We start from the raw sequence: 17502 nt of genomic DNA on the forward strand, positions 1-17502 counted from the left end.
AAAAGATGCAGCACACCTATTTGGGTCGGCCCATGCGTGGGTGCCTGTTTTTTTGGTTTAGTTCTTTTATTTTTCTTTTCAGTTCCATTTTGTTTTTGTACTTTAAATAATTTAGAACTTCAAATAACTTTTCTAAATTTTAAAAAACTGAGAATTTTGAAATAAAATATTTAAAAAAACACATTTTTTTGAGAATTCAAAAACTACTGAGGAGTTTTGAAAAATGTTTGCATATACAAAAATGTTTAAATTTTGAGAAAATGTCCATAAAATATAAAATTCAATGATTTTAAACAAAAGTCCGTGTAAAAATCTTAAAAACAATTTGTGACTCTGTTTTTAGTCTCGTCTTTTATTTTAATTTTTCCGTTCCATTTTTTAATTTAAATTATTTAGAACTTTGAAAACTTTTGCAATTTATAAAACTGAGAATTTTGAAATAAAAGTTTGAAGAAAACATAAAATGTTTGTGAATTCAAAAAATGCTCGGGGTTTTGTAAAAATATTTGCATATTCAGAAAAATATTCATAATTTTGAGAAAAATGTTGGTGAAAACAATAAAAGTCCATTATTTTCAAAAACAAATTGTGTATTATTTTTTGAGTGCAATTGAAAAAATGTTTGCTAATTTAAAAAATGTTCATGCATTTCAAGAAATGTCCTAAAATTTTAAAGACATAATATGATCAGCAACATTGGAGATTTAATTATTTTTCTTCCGTTGCAACGTACGGGCCCTTTTGCTAGTGTTTATATACATGTGTATCTATTCATTTTTATGAACGTATACATGTACATCCTACCCTTATGACCAGTGATGAAGCGTGACCAAAACAATAAGGGCAAATCGTTTCAAAGGCAACTTCGTTTCACATCACATAATATGCATGAAAAAGGCACCGATCATACCAATTTTTGGAGCTCCAACAGAAAAACCGCCCCTAACGACAACCAATGCAAGATCAGATCAGGGCAGATGGAGATTCAAAAAAGGAAAAAAATGTTGCATGTCTGCTATTCCAAGCACACCATACCCGATGTGATGGACGCTATTCGAGGTGGACATCAAACTGAATCAATCAACTTGGGTTGTTGCACTAATCAGAAAAAAAACATGGTGTATACCTAACCGAAACCAGAGTCAAGGCGACTGGGCTATGACATCGGGCTCCACGTGTCGGCGTGCACTGCCGACATGGGCGAGCCGCTTGCAAGTGGTGCGGCTTCAAATGCGAAGAAGCCAAACGTTACATGAGAAACAAAAAATTCCTACGTACATACAAGATCTATCCATGGTGATGAGCATCTACGAGAGTAGAGATCAAATCCACATACCCTTGTAGATCGCTAAGCAAGAAGCGTTAAGAAACACGGTTGATGTAGTCGAACATCTTCTCGATCCAAATCGCAAGCCGTCCCGTGATCTAATCACGATCTAGTGCCGAACGGACGGCACCTCCGCGTTCAGCACACGCACAGCTCGATGACGATCTCCACCTCCTTGATCCAGTAAGCGAGAGTGGAGAGGTAGATGAGTTCTTCGACAGCACAACGGTGTGGTGATAGTGGTGGTGAACTAATTCGGCAGGGCTTCACCGAGCTCTATCGAACTAATCTAGAGGAGGGAGACGATCTAAATCTAAAGAGAGGTTAACACGTGGCTTTTCCAGGTGAAACCCTAAGGCCTTTGGCTGCCGGCCAAGGAGGTGGAGTCCACCTCCTACAAGGAGGTGGGCGTGGGGAGGAGTCCTACTCCAACAAGGACTCCTCCCACCCTCCACTTTTTCCTCTTGGGCGCATGGTCCCCTTATGGGGTCGGCTGCCCAGCCCACCAGGGGCTGGTGCGCCACCTCTTGGGCCCATGTGCCCCCTTGGGTGGGTGGGACCCTTCCAATGGACCCCCGAAATCCATTCGTCACTCCCGGTACACTACTAGAAATGCCCGAAATCTTTTCGGAACCCAAATACCACTTTCCTATTGTAAGAGCACAATTTCTCCTAAGTAATTTTGGTGGTTGATGACGATACCCTTTGCAGACTAATCGTGTGTGATATGCTTTGAGAGAATTATCAGGTGGCACGAGACGGTTATATTCCCCTCAGTAAGTGAAAGTGAAGACGGTGCTTAGCAATTGATTTAGGGTTTGTGGACTCGAGTCATAGATAATCATGTACTATCAAGAGGGGAGTTGCATTTGGAAAAGTTGGGTGGAACACTATCTCTCATTCTTGCTCTCCATCCCTTTGCCGGAGCAAAGGAGCTGTCCTGATATAGTGCCCATGAATTTACAACAGCGGTAGTACCGCCATGTTGAGCGGTAGTACCGCCTTGGTGAGCGGTAGTACCGCTCCAGCGGTACTGCCGCCCACCAGAGTCGAGCCCTCTTTCGCTTGTTTTTCTTCTCTGGTGTCGGGGGACCTTTTTATTTGTTTGAGCAAGTACTGCTCAGGGGGAGCGGTAGTACCGATCCAGCGGTACAGCTGCCCCCTTCTGCCGTGCCCACTTCTGCATAATATTTCTCTCTCGCATCCTACCTCCCCTCGTCCTGGCTGAGCGGAAGTACTGCCTTGCTGGATAGTAGTACCGACCACTGAAAGTAGCGCTCTAGTGCACAGTACTACCGCTTAGTTGGGCCAGTGGGGGCTGGTAACGACCAGATTCCCCCCCCCCCACTATAAATAGGGGTCTTCTTCACTGAGCAGATCTTACCTTTCCCCTCTCCAGCTCCGTTGTTGCTCCAAAAGCTCAAACTTGCCTGATCTCCCTCCCTAGCCATCAACTCTTGTTGATTCTCTAGGGTTTGGAGGAGAAGGCCGTCCCTCACACTTCCACCAAGAGAAAAGTTGCGCCCCATTAATCCCTCGTGGATATTGTTACTCTTGGGTGTTTGAGCACCCTAGACGGAAGAGGTCACCTCGAAGCCATACTCCATTGTGGTGAAGCTTTGTGGTCTTGTTGGGAGCCTCCAATTAAGTTGTGGAGATTGCCCCAACCTTGTTTGTAAAGGTTCGGTCGCCGCCTTCAAGGGCACCACTTAGTGGAATCACGGCACCTTGCATTGTGTGAGGATGTGAGGAGAATATGGTGGCCTTAGTGGCATATTGGGAAGCATTGTGCCTCCACACCGCTCCAACGGAGACGTACTTCCCTTCAAAGGGAAGGAACTTCAGAAACACATCCTTGTCTTCATCGGTTCCACTTATGATTATTTCTTACCTTTACTTGTATTTACTATTTGCTTATTATTGTTGTTGTTAGCATCATATAGGTTGCTCACTTAGTTGCATATCTAGACAACCTATTTGTTGCTAAATCTAATTTGTTTAAAGAAAAGTTTAAAATTTGTTAGTTGCCTATTCACCCCCCTCTAGTCAACCATATCGATCCTTTCAATTGGTATCAGAGCCTCGTCTCTTTATTAATGGTTTCACCACACAAAGAGTATGGTTGACTACGGGGACCGAGTTGGGGAGGTGACCGAGGGGAATTAAATGAGGTCATGTCCACATTTAGATCCTCAGTGGCTATCAAAGTAAAGAACATGCTTAATTATTTCCTTGATATTCACAAATCGCCTAACGACCCGTTGTTGGTGGCTAATCCTACAACTTCGGATAGGGGGGAAATTCCGAAAAGGAAAATGCTAGTAGTGAAAAGGATAAAACGTCTCAAGGAACGAGTGGGGCAAATGCCTTTGCCTCAGTTCCTCCTCCCATGGTCTATGGAGGACCGGTCCACCCACTGCATATCATTAATCTAGGTCCTCCACCAAAGATTGTTAAGAATGATTTTGTTAACTCGGTTTTTCGTATCAAGTCTCATTTGAACCACATCTCAACACAACTTTGGAGAATCATTCAGCAAGGGTACTACCTGCATGATCCAAAAAACCTCACGCCAAGAGAAGAGGACGACAATCAGCTCAATCACTCTGCCTTGTTCATTCTTCAAGCAGTTGTACCTGTTGAAGACCTTCTTCACTTGTGTCCCTTCACTCGTGCCAAATATTGTTGGGAGCACATCATCTCCATGTACAAGGGAAGCTCTAGCATTCAACGGTCCAACTATGAAGTGGTTCTTTATGAGGCCGATGAATTTGCTATGATCGAGGATGAGGACCCTCGTGAGCTATATCAAAGAGTTACAATTCTTGTTTTTGCTCTTCAGGATCATGGAAGCAAAGATGTGGATGACACTTGGATTAAGCATAAGTTTCTCAAGGCCATCATCCCTTTCAACAAGTCAATGTCCTCCATCATTCGTCAAAGGTCGGACTTTCATTCCTTGTCCTCAAGTGATGTGTTGGATGAGTTTATTGCCATGAACATTTTGAACAAGACCGTTGACAATGCTATAGGTCGTGTTCAGCGGTCAAGAAAAGACTCCCCCAACCTTGCTTTGAAGGACAAGGCTGCTTTGGAGGAAGATGAGGAAGACGAAGAATAAACTTGTCCTGAAGACACCAAGTATGCTTACCACGAGCACATGGCTCTTGCATCAAGGTAGTTTTGGGGCAACAAGAAAAACTCAAGGCCCAACTTCTCCAATAACAACTCAAATGGGTCCAAGGGAAAGCAATGCGTGAGAACTTTCTACAATTGTGGCAATGTGAGTCACTTTGTGGCAGATTGTCCCTATGAGCAGAGGGAAGACAATGGTGGCAAGCTCATTCGCAAAGACAAGACCAAGTCCTTCCAAAAGAAGAAGAACTTCCCCAAGAAGATGCCCCAGAAGTGTTGGAATTATGCCCTAGAGGCAATGATAAATAAGTTATTATTATAATTCCTGTATCAAGATAATCGTTTATTATCCATGCTATAGTTGTATTGAATGAATACTTAGATACATGTGTGGATACATAGACAAAACAATGTCCCTAGCAAGCCTCTAGTTGGCTGGCCAGTTGATCAAGGATAGTCAGGGTCTTCTGACTATGTACAAGGTGTTGTTGCTTGATAACTGGATCACATCATTAGGTGAATCATGTGATGGACTAGACCCAAACTAATAGACGTAGCATGTTTATCGTGTCATTTTGTTGCTACTGTTTTCTGTGTGTCAAGTATTTATTCCTATGACCATGAGATCATGTGACTCACTGACACCGGAGGAATGCTTTGTGTGTATCAAACGTCGCAACATAATTGGGTGACTATAAAGATGCTCTACAGGTATCTCCAAAGGTGTTCGTTGAGTTAGTATGGATCAAGACTGGGATTTGTCACTCCGTGTGACGGAGAGGTATCTTGGGGCCCACTCGGTAATACAACATCACACACAAGCCTTGCAAGCAATGTGACTTAGTGTAAGTCACGGGATCTTGTATTAAGGAACAAGTAAAGAGACTTGCCGGTAAACGAGATTGAAATAGGTATGCGGATACTGACGATCGAATCTCGGGCAAGTAACATACCGAGGGAAAAAGGGAATGACATACGGGGTTATATGAATCCTTGGCACTGAGGTTCAAACGATAAGATCTTCGTAGAATATGTAGGATCCAATATTGGCATCCAGGTCCCGCTATTGGATATTGAGTGAGGAGTCCCTCGGGTCATTCTACATAGTTCTCGAACCCGCAGGGTCTGCACACTTAAGGTTCAGCGTTGTTTTATGCGTATTTGAGTTATATGGTTGGTTACCGAATGTTGTCCGGAGTCCCGGATGAGATCACGGAAGTCACGAGGATTTCCGAAATGGTCTGGAGATGAAGATTGATATATAGGATGACCTCATTTGATTACCGGAAAGTTTTCGGAATTACCGGGAATGTACCGGGAATGACGAATGGGTTCCGGATGTTCACCGCGAGGGGGGGGCAGCCCACCCCGGGGAAGCCCATAGGCCTTAGGGGTGCTGCACCATCCCTTAGTGGGTTGGTGGGCAAGCCCAAGAAGGCCCCTGCGCAGGATAAAAAAAGCAAAGAGAAAAGAAAAAAAGGGGGAAGTGGGAAGGAAGAGAAGGACTCCACCTTCCAATCCTAGTTGGACTAGGATTGGAGGAGGATTCCTCCCCCCCCCTTCGGCCGACCCCCTTGGGGCTCCTTGAGCCTCAAGGCTAGGCCCCTCCCCTCCCTCCTATATATATTGAGGTATTAGGGCTGATTTGAGACAACTTTCCCACGGCAGCCCGACCACATACCTCCACGGTTTTTCCTCTAGATCGCGTTTCTGCGGAGCTCGGGCGGAGCCCTGCTGAGATTAGATCACCACCATCCTCCGGAGCGCCGTCACGCTGCCAGAGAACTAATCTACCTCTCCGTCTCTCTTGCTGGATCAAGAAGGCCGAGATCATCGTCGAGCTGTACGTGTGCCGAACGCGGAGGTGCCATCCGTTCGACACTAGATTGGAGCAGATCGTGGGACGGATCGCGGGACGGTTCGTGGGATGGTTCGCGGGGCGGATCGAGGGACGTGAGGACTTTCCACTACATCAACCGCATTTATTAACGCTTCTGTTGTGCGATCTACAAGGGTACGTAGATCGGATATCCCCTCTCATAGATGGACATCACCATGATAGGTATTGCGTGTACGTAGGAATTTTTTTGTTTCCCGTACCACGTTCCCCAACAAGAAGGTGTTGGTGGCTCAAGAAGAGTACCTCTCTAATGAGGATGATGACGATGAGACAAGTGGTGAAGCAACGGGATGGCCACGGTGGCCATTGCACCCTCTTCTCCAACCAAGGTGTCTCTCTTCAAGGCCCCCAACGAGAACCGCATTGCCAAGTGCGTGATGGCCAAGGCATCCAACAAGGTAACCTCTAACACTCAAAATACCAACATCAAAGCTACGATTCCCGCTACCATGGATAGCGGAGATGAAAAGGAAGAGGTAGAGGAGGAGGAAAACTACTTTGGTAAATTCATGAGAAAACTCAAAGGTAAATCCAAGAAGCATTTTGTTGCTCTCTTGGAACAACTCGGAGAGGCTAATGACCTCATTGAATCTCATGAATAGACTATCACTACATTATAAGGTCATAGTCGTGACTATGCCAATGAGATTGCAGATCTTTCTATTGCTCTTAAAAATAGCAAGGACTTCATTTGACACTTGAGGAGTCACATAACGATGACCTTGCTAAGTTAAAGAAAGATATTGATCACGCTCTTGCTCTTACTCGTGTGCTTCAATCCGAAAAGAGTGCACTTGGGCTTGATCATTTTAGACTGAAGAAAAGAGCTTGCAATACTTTACAAGGCTCACAAGGCCTTGAAGAGTGCTCATGTCTCTTTAAAAGAGTCTCATGCTCAACTCCAAGTAAAACTCACTAAGGAAATAGCCACTTGCTCTTCATTTGTTTTAATAATGTCCATGCTAATAACCCCTGTTGTGAGTATGCTCATCTTGTGGAGGAGAACTCCAAATTAAAAGATCAGCTTGAGAAAGGCCTTGTGACATGCATCCAAGGTGAAAAGAATCTTAATGACCTTTTGAGCGGTCAAAAGGAAGTGGTTGCAAAGGAAGGATTTGGGTTTGCACCCAAGTCCAAGAAGAACAACAACAAGAAGAAGACCAAGCAAACTCCCAACTCATGGAAACCTATGTTAAATCTAGGGGAGGTACTCATGAGAAGGAAAAGGACCAAGCTAAGGGTGGTAATGCCATGAAGGGAAATACCCCTTTGCCCAACACAACCGGTGATATTAACCCCTCTTATGTTTTGTGTCGTGCCAGTGATGGGAATGTCTTTGCTCAGTTTGTTGGTTCCTATGATGAGTACATTGAATGGTCTATTTGGGTTCCTAAGACCCTTGTTACTAACCTGAGAGGGCCCATTAAAGAATGGGTACCTAAATCCAAGCATTGATCTTATGCATGAGTTTGCTTCCGGTGGGGAGTCCTGGTTGCTTGATAGTGGAGCAACAAATCATATGACCCGAAGCAAGGACTTGCTGGTGGATGTTCATCCTGACCCATCCATTGCCATCCAAGTCTCCTTTGGTGATGGTGCAATTTCAAAGGTATTGGGTCCCGGCAAGGTGGTAATTTCTGTGCAACTTACCATTGAAAAGGTTATGCTTGTTGGGACCCTCGAATACAATTTACTTTATGTTCATCAACTTGCACTTATGGGCTTTAGTACCTTCTTTGGCATTGACTATGTGGCCCTTTTGTCGAGCAAGACTCTTAAGGTAGCCTTTGTTGGGCATGTCGAGAACGGTCTCTATGTGGTTAACTTTTCGAAGCGACCCACTAAGACCGCGACTTGCCTAATGGCTAAATTTGATGTGGGGTGGCTTTGTCTTCGTCGGCTAGCCCATGTCAATATGAGATATTTGCAAAGTCTCCTCAAAGGGATCACGTTCTCGGACTAACAAATGTGAGTTTTGCCAGAGATCGTGCTTGCAGTGCATGTATTGAAGGAAAGATTCATGACACACCTCACCGCCCCACGACTATCATCTACACAAAAAGGACCTTGGAGCTCCTACACATGGATCTATTTGGTCCTCCATCCTATGATAGTATTGGGGGAAGAAAGTATTGCTTGGTGATAGTGGATGATCACTCAAGATATACATGGGTATACTTTTTCAAGAGAAAGAGTGAGACTCAACAAACCGTCATTGACTTTGCTAATGAATCTCAACGCCAACATAATGCAAAGATATTGATGATTAGAAGTGACAATGGCACCGAGTTCAAGAACTACACCCTAAATGAATTTCTGAGTGATGAAGGAACCAAGCATCAATATTCTGGACCTTACACTCCTCAACAAAATGGTGTGGCGGAAATAAAGACTCGTGCGTTGATGGATGCGACAAGAACCATGATGGCGGAATTTAAATCTTCATGTAACTTTTGGGCCGAAGCCATCAACACCGCATGTCATACATCCAATCAGATCTACCTTCGCAAAGGCTTGAACAAGACTCCATATGAAATTCTTACTGCCAACAAGCCCAACCTCAAGTACTTCCGGGTGTTTGTGTGTAAGTGTTTCATTCTTAAGAAAGGTGCTTGATTATCTAAATTTGAACCTAGAGCTCAAGAGGGCATATTTGTTGGTTATGCTACAAACTCTCATGATTACCGTGTCCTCAACAAGTACTCAGGACTCATTGAGGATTTTGATGAGAAAAAATCAAGCTCAAGATCAAGGGCAAACTCAAAAGGCGGTAAAGGTCTCAAACAGGCTCCTGAGCTTACCCCTGAGGAGATTCAAGAAAGACGTGTTTCCAAGACCGCCAAAATTCTCAAAAATAATTCTCATGTGCTGGAGAATGTCTACGACAACTTATAGAGAGGGGTATCCATACGTCGTCAATTATAAAACTTTAGTGCCCATCATGCGTTTTTTTCTTGCATTGAACCACTAAAGGTACAAGAGGCTCTCGAAGACATGGATTGGGTTGAAGCCATGCATGAAGAACTCAACAAAGTGTGGTGACGGGTGCCAAGACCAAAGGAGAACCACAATGTCATTGGGACAAAGTGGATCTTTAAGAACAAGCAAGATGCGAATGGTGTCGTCACTCGGAACAAGGCAAGATTAATAGCACAAGGCTACTCCCAAGTCGAAGGTATAGACTACGGTGAAACCTTTGCTCTTGTCGCTCGCCTTGAATCTATTCACATGTTGCTTGCATTTGCTTCTCATCATAACTTCAAATTATACCAATTGGATGTGAAGAGTGCATTTCGTAATGGTCCCCTTAAGGAGTTGGTTTATGTCAAGCAACCCCCGGGGTTTGAAGATCCCAAGTTCCCTAATCATGTGTATGTTCTCGATAAGGCACTCTATGGACTTAAACAAGCCCCACATGCGTGGTATGAGCACCTTACTGAGATGTTACATGACCGTAGTTTTGAAGTTGAGAAAATTGACCCCACTCTTTTTACTAAGAAGGTCAATGGGAGCTTGTTCATATGCCAACTATATGTTGATGATATTATCTTTGGTTCTCCTAACAAAGCTTTTAATGAAGAATTTGCTGCTCTAATGACTAAAGAGTTTGAGATGTCTATGATGGGAGAGTTGAAGTTTTTCCTTGGGTTCGAAGTCAAGCAACGAAGTCAAGGAACCTTCACCAATCAAGCAAAATACACTCAAGACATGCTCAAAAGTTTCAAGATGGATGATCTCAAACCAGCCAAGGCCAACACTCCCATGCCTCTCAACTGCCATCTTGACCTCGATCCTAATGGTAAGGCTGTGGATCAAAAGGTATATCGCTCTATGATCGACTCTCTTCTTTACCTTTGTGCATCTAGACCACATATTATGTTGAGTGTGGGAATTTGTGCACGATTTCAATCCGCACCTATGGAAAGTCACCATGTGGCGGTTAAGCGAATCTTTCAATATTTGGCTCATACCCCAAACTTTTGTTGGAAATATGCCCTAGAGACAATAATAAAATGGTTATTATCATATTTCCTTGTTCATGATAATCGTCTATTGTTCATGCTATAATTGTATTAACAGGAAACAGTAATACATGTGTGAATAAATAGATCACAATGTGTCCCTAGCAAGCCTCTAGTTGGCTAGCTCGTTAATCAATAGATGATCATGGTTTCCTGATCATGGGCATTAGATGTCACTGATAACATGATCACATCATTGGGAGAATGATGTTATGGACAAGACCCAATCCTAAGCATAGCACTAGATCGTATTGTTCGTATGCTAAAGCTTTTCTAATGTCAAGTGCCTTTTCCTTCGACTGTGAGATTGTGCAACTCCCGGACACCGTAGGAGTGCTTTGGCTGTATCAAACGTCACAACGTAACTGGGTGACTATAAAGGTGCACTACGGGTACCTCTGAAAGTGTCTGTTGGGTTGGCACGAATCGAGATCGGGATTTGTCACTCCATGTGACGGAGAGGTATCTCTGGTCCCACTCGGTAGAACATCATCATGAGCTCAATGTGATTAAGAAGTTAATCACAGGATGACGTGCTACAGAACGAGTAAAGAGACTTACCGGTAACGAGATAGAACAAGGTATCGGTATACCGACGATCGAATCTCGGGCAAGTTCTATACCGACAGACAAAGGGAATTGTATACGGGATTGATTGAATCCTTGACATCGTGGTTCATCCGATGAGATCATCGTGGAGCAAGTGGGAGCCACCATGGGTATCCAGACCCCGCTGATGGTTATTGGTCGGAGAGGTGTCTCGGTCATGTCTGCCTGTTTCCCGAACCCGTAGGGTCTACACACTTAAGGTTCGATGACACTAGGGTTATAGGGAATTGTTATATGAGGTTACCGAAAGTTGTTCGGAGTCCCGGATGAGATCCCGGACGTCACGAGGAGCTCCGGAATGGTCCCGAGGTAAAGATTGATATATAGGATGGATGGTTTTGGACACCAGAAATGTTTCGAGCGTCACCGGCAGCGTACCGGGACCACCGGGACCACCGGAAATGGTCTCGAGGGTCCACCGGGAGGGGCCACCTGATACGTCTCAAACGTATCTTTAAATTTTGATGGTTTCACGTTGTTATCTTGTCTTCTTTGTATGTTTTATGTACCTTTTATATCTTTTTTGGGACTAACTTATTAATTCAGTGCCAAGTGCCAGTTCCTGTTTTTTCCGTGTTTTTTACTCTTTTCGGATCTGATTTTGGAACGGAGTCCAAACGGAATAAAATCCCCGAAATGATTTTTTCCCGAACGAAAGAAGACCAGGGAGCCTTTGGGCCAAGCCAGGTGGGCCCCAGGGAGCCCACAAGCTTGCACCATGCCACCACGGGGGGAGGCGGCGGTGGGCAAGCTTGTGGCTTCCTTGGCCGCCTCCTGACCTAGGTCTTGCGCCTATATATTCCCAAATATTCCGCAAAAAATCAGGGGAGCCTCTAAAATACTTTTCCACCAGCGCAAGCTTCCGTTTCCGTGAGATCTCATCTGGAGACCCTTCCCGGTGCCCTGTCGGAGGGGACTTTGGAGGTGGAGGGCTTCTTCATCATCATCATCACCCCTCCAATGACTCGTGAGTAGTTCACTTCAGACCTATGGGTCCGTAGTTAGTAGCTAGATGGCTTCTTCTCTCTCTTGGATCTTCAATACAAAGTTCTCCATGATCTTCATGGAGATCTATCCGATGTAATCTTCTTTGGCGGTGTGTTTGTCGAGATCCGATGAATTGTGGACTTGTGATCAGATTATCTATGATATATATTTGAGTCTTTGCTGATTTCTTATATGCATGATTTGATATCCTTGTAAGTCTCTCCGAGTCTTGGGTTTTGTTTGGCCAACTAGATCTATGATTCTTGCAATGGGAGAAGTGCTTGGTTTTGGGTTCTGCCATGTGGTGACCTTTCCCAGTGACAGTAGGGGCAGCAAGGCACACATCAAGCAGTTGCCATCAATGGTAAAAAGAGGGGGGGGGGGTTTATCATTGGTTTGAGATTATCCCTCTACATCATGTCATCTTTCTTAAGGCATTACTCTGTTCTTATGGACTTAATACACTAGATGCATGTTGGATAGCGGTCGACGTGTGGAGTAATATTAGTATATGCAGACAGTATCGGTCTACTTGCTTCGGACGTGATGCCTATAGAAATAATCATTGCATAGATATCGTCACGACTCTGCACAGTTCTATCAATTGCTCGACAGTAATTTGTTCACCCTCCGTCTACTTGCTTTCATGAGAGAAGCCACTAGTAAACACTACGGCCCCGAGGTCTATTCACATTCATCGTTTACAACTCCGCTTGTACTTTGCTTTGTTACTTTGTTGCTTTCAGTTCTCACTTGGCAAACAATCTATAAGGGATTGACAACCCCTTCATAGCGTTGGGTGCAAGCTTTTGTGTTTGTGCAGGATCTTGAGATACTCTTCCACCGGATTGATACATTGGTTCTCAAACTGAGGGAAATACTTACCGTTGCTGTGCTACATCACCCTTTCTGCTTCGAGGGAACACCAACGCAAAGCTCCAAGGCCACGGGTGAAATCCTTCGCATACTTGCCTAGGAAGTCCCTGCCGCTACAGAAAGATCAAGCCAAGTATTCTCCTGTCGACACGCCTATCTCTGGTGCCGTTGGAAGGTCTTTGGTGCAGTAGCAGAAGTATTTCTGGCACCATTGCCAGGGATACACAGCAAACATGAGAAGTATTTCTGGCGCCGTTGCCGGGGAGGAGGATCGCTTGCCGAGGAGATCAAGACAAGAGTAATATCGTGCCAACACGCCTATTTCTGGCGCCGTTGCCGGGGAGGATAAATCAAGATCTATCCAAGTAGGTCTCACAAACTCTTCTCTTGCATTTACTTTTGTTGCCAGTTGCCTCTCGTCTTCCTCTCCCCCACTTCACATTTGCCGTTTTCATTCGCCTTTCTCCTTCGCTGTTTTCTTTTGCCCGTTTCACTCTCTCTTCCTTCTCATTTGTGTGTGAGATAGTCCATCAATGGCTAGTCCCACCACTCCAAACGACACCCCTGAAAATGAAGTTCTCAATTTCAGGCAGAATGAGGAAGAAAATTTGAAGGACGCTTGGTACAGGATTTGCAATGCTCAAAGTAGATCTACTCGTAAGCAATCCACTACCGTCCTCCTTCGCAGTTTCTATGTTGTAATTTCTCCTTGGAATAGGTATATCCTTGATACCATTGTAGGCGGGAACTTTTTGGGGAGCCATACTGTTGACTCCTATAGAGCTATCATTAATTTGGTAGGCTCACCCCCACTTATGGTTAATGGAACTATCTTGACCTTGGAACACGTGATGCAAAGGCTTGACGCTATTGAAAACAAAATTGCCACAGTTGAACTTATTGAGGGTTTGGATAGAAAGATCCACAATCAAATTTCTCAGTACGGATGCAAAGTGGGAAACTTTTTAAAAAATTTAAAGGAGAAGGAACTTATAGTTAATGATTCTTCTATAATTGGCAAATTAGAAGATGTCATAACCAACTTGGGTTCCGCTTTTGCCGCTGTGCAAAATACTCCAAATCTTACTCTCAAAAAGACTGTCAAGCCTGTTTTTGTTCCTAAAGCTAGTGGTGAGTCATCTAATAAAGATGAAAATCTTAAGATGATAAATGATCACGCTACCTATGGTTTGAGCACCAAAGATGACTATACGTGATTCCATCACTTTCGCCTAGCTAAGGGCGTTAAACAAAAGCGCTTGTTGGGAGGCAACCCAACGAATCTATCATTTTTCTTTCTGTTTTGTGTTTTCCACACTTTCATAATTCTGTTATGATTGTGTTTTTTGTGTTTCTTTTTTGCGTTTGTGCCAAGCAAAACCGTTATGATTAGTCTTGAGGATGATCGTTTGGTCATGCTGGGAAAGACAGAAACTTTCTGCTCAAGAAAAGAATTTTCATTTTTTTTATGTAAGAGCTTTTGAGTTGATTCTTTTTGCTGCTGATTGCTACGCAAATTATTCAGACTTTCGTAATTTTTCAGAATTTTTGAAGTACCAGAGGTATACGAAACATACAGATTGCTACAGACTGGTCTGCTGTTAACAGATTCTGTTTTTGTTGTGTTGGTTGCTTATTTTGATGAAACTATGGATAGTATCGGGGGGTATTAGCCATGGAATATTGAAAGTACAGTAACCCAACATCAACACAAGTAGAATTTAAGTTTGCTACAGTACCTAAGTAAGTGGTGGTTTGCTTTCTTGTACTAATGTTATCACGAGTTTTTGTTTAAGTTTCGTGTTGGGAAGTTTTCAAGTTTTGGGTGAAGTTCTTATGGACGAAAAGATAAAGAGTGGCAAGAGCTCAAGCTTGGGGATGCCCAAGTCACCCCAAGAGATTCAAGGATGCCGTAAAAGCGTAAGCTTGGGGATGCCCCGGGAAGGCATCCCCTCTCTCGTCTTGAATCCATCGGTAACGTTACTTGGGGCTATATTTTTATTCACCACATGTTATGTGTTTTTGCTTGGAGCGTATTGTATCGTAGGAGTCTTTTATTTCGTTGTGTCACAATCATCCTTTCTGCACACCTAGAGAGAGATACATGCAGACACCGTGATTTTGTTGAGCTTCACTTATATCTTTTGGTAGACAATTCAGCTCACATGTGCTTCACTTATATCTTTTGAGCTAGATACTTTTGCTCTATGTGCTTCACTTATATCCTTTAGAGCGCAGTAGTGCAAGGCTTGGTAGTTGATCTATGCTTTGAAAGTAGTCTCAAAATGGGTAGTTATCCAAAGGGATACGAAAACTTCCTCCTTCATGTGCATTGAATAGTTAGAGAAGTTTGATTCATCTCAATTAGTTTTGAGTTGTGGTTATGGTAATATTGAAATCATGCTAGTAAGGTGTTGTGGATCTAGAAATACTTGTGTTGAAGTTAGTGATTCCCGTAGCATGCACATATGGTGAACCGCTATGTGATGAAATCTGAGCATGATTAGTCTATTGATTATCATCCTTTGCGTGGCGGTTGGGATCGCGCGATGGTTTATACCTACCAACCCTTCCCCTAGGAGTATGCGTTGAATGCTTTGTTTCGATTACTAATAAAACTTTTGCAACAAATATATGAGTTCTTCATGACTAATCTTGAGTCCATGGTTTAGATGCACTTTCACCTTCCACCATCACTATCTTCTTAGTGCCGTGCAACTTTCGCCGGTGCACAAAACCCACCATTAGCCTTCCTCAAAACAGACACCATACCTACCTACTATGGCTTTTTCAAAGTCATTCCAAGATATATTGCCATGCAACTACCACCATGATATGTTCCACCACGTCTACATTGCCTTTGCATGATCGTAAGATAGCTAGCATGATGTTTCCATTGATGTCTATGCCATGCTAGATCATTGCCACGGTACAGTACCGAAGGCATTCCATATAGAGTCATAGTTGCTCTAAGTTTTGAGTTGAAAGTGTGAGGATCATCATTATTGGAGCATTGTCCCATGTGAGGAAATAAAAGAGGCCAAAGAAGCCCATAAAAAAATAGGCCAAAGAGCCCACAAAAAAAATGAAAATGAGAGAAGGGACAATGCTACCACTTTTTCCACACTTGTGCATTTTGAGCACCATGATCTTCATGATTGAGAGTCTCTCGTTTTTTCACCACCATATAGCTAGTGGGAAATTCTCATTATATAACTTGGCTTGTATGTTCCAATGATAGGCTTCCTTAAAATTTCCTTAGGTCTTCGTGAGCAAGCAAGTTGGATGCACACCCACTAGTTCTCTTTAAGAGCTTTCACATACTTGTAGCTCTAGTGCATCATTTGTATGGCAATACCTACTCATTCACATTGATATCTATTGATGAGCATCTCCACAGCTCATTGATATGCCTAGTTAATGTGACTATCTTCTCCTTTTTTGTCTTGCAACCTCCACCACATTCGACACCATCTATAGTGCTATAACCATGGCTCGCGCTCATGTATTGCGCGAGAGTTGAAAATGTTTGAGAAAGTAAAGGTGTGAAACAATTACTTGGCCAATACCGGGGTTGTGCATGATTTAAATTTGTCGTGCAATGATGATAGAGCATAGCCAGACTACATGCTTTTGTAGGGATAACTTTCTTTTGGCCTTGTTATTTTGAAAGTTCATGATTACTTTGCTAGTTTGCTCGAATTATTATTGTTTCCACGTCAATAGCAAACTATTGTTTTGAATCTAATGGATCCGAACATTCACGTCACATAAGAGGAATTACAAAGGACACCTATGCTAGGTAGCATGAAAGCATCAAAAATTCATTCTTATCACTTCCCTACTCGAGGACGGGCAGGAGTTAAGCTTGGGGATGCTTGATACGTCTCAAACGTATCTATATTTTTGATGGTTTCACGCTGTTATCTTGTCTTCTTTGTATGTTTTATGTACCTTTTTATATCCTCTTTGGGACTAACTTATTAATTCAGTGCCAAGTGCCAGTTCCTGTTTTTTTCCGTGTTTTTGACTCTTTTCAGATCCGATTTTGGAACGGAGTCCAAACGGAATAAAATCCCCGAAATGATTTTTTCCCGAACGAAAGAAGACCAGGGAGCCTTTGGGCCAAGCCAGGTGGACCCCAGGGAGCCCACAAGCTTGCACCACGCCACCAGGGGGGAGGCGGCGGTGGGCAAGCTTGTGGCTTCCCTGGCCACCTCCTGACCTAGGTCTTGCGCCTATATATTCCCAAATATTCTGCAAAAAATCAGGGGAGCCTTGAAAATACTTTTCCGCTGCCGCAAGCTTCCATTTCCGCGAGATCTCATCTGGAGACCCTTCCCGGCGCCCTGCCGGAGGGGACTTTGGAGGTGGAGGGCTTCTTCATCATCATCATCGCCCCTCCAATGACTCGTGAGTAGTTCACTTCAGACCTATGGGTCCGTAGTTAGTAGCTAGATGGCTTATTCTCTCTCTTGGATCTTCAATACAAAGTTCTCCATGATCTTCATGGAGATCTATCCGATGTAATCTTCTTTGGCGGTGTGTTTGTCGAGATCCGATGAATTGTGGACTTGTGATCAGATTATCTATGATATATATTTGAGTCTTTGCTGATTTCTTATATGCATGATTTGATATCCTTG

This window comes from Hordeum vulgare, chromosome 4H (assembly GCF_904849725.1).
Source record: "Hordeum vulgare subsp. vulgare chromosome 4H, MorexV3_pseudomolecules_assembly, whole genome shotgun sequence".
NCBI lineage: Eukaryota > Viridiplantae > Streptophyta > Magnoliopsida > Poales > Poaceae > Hordeum > Hordeum vulgare.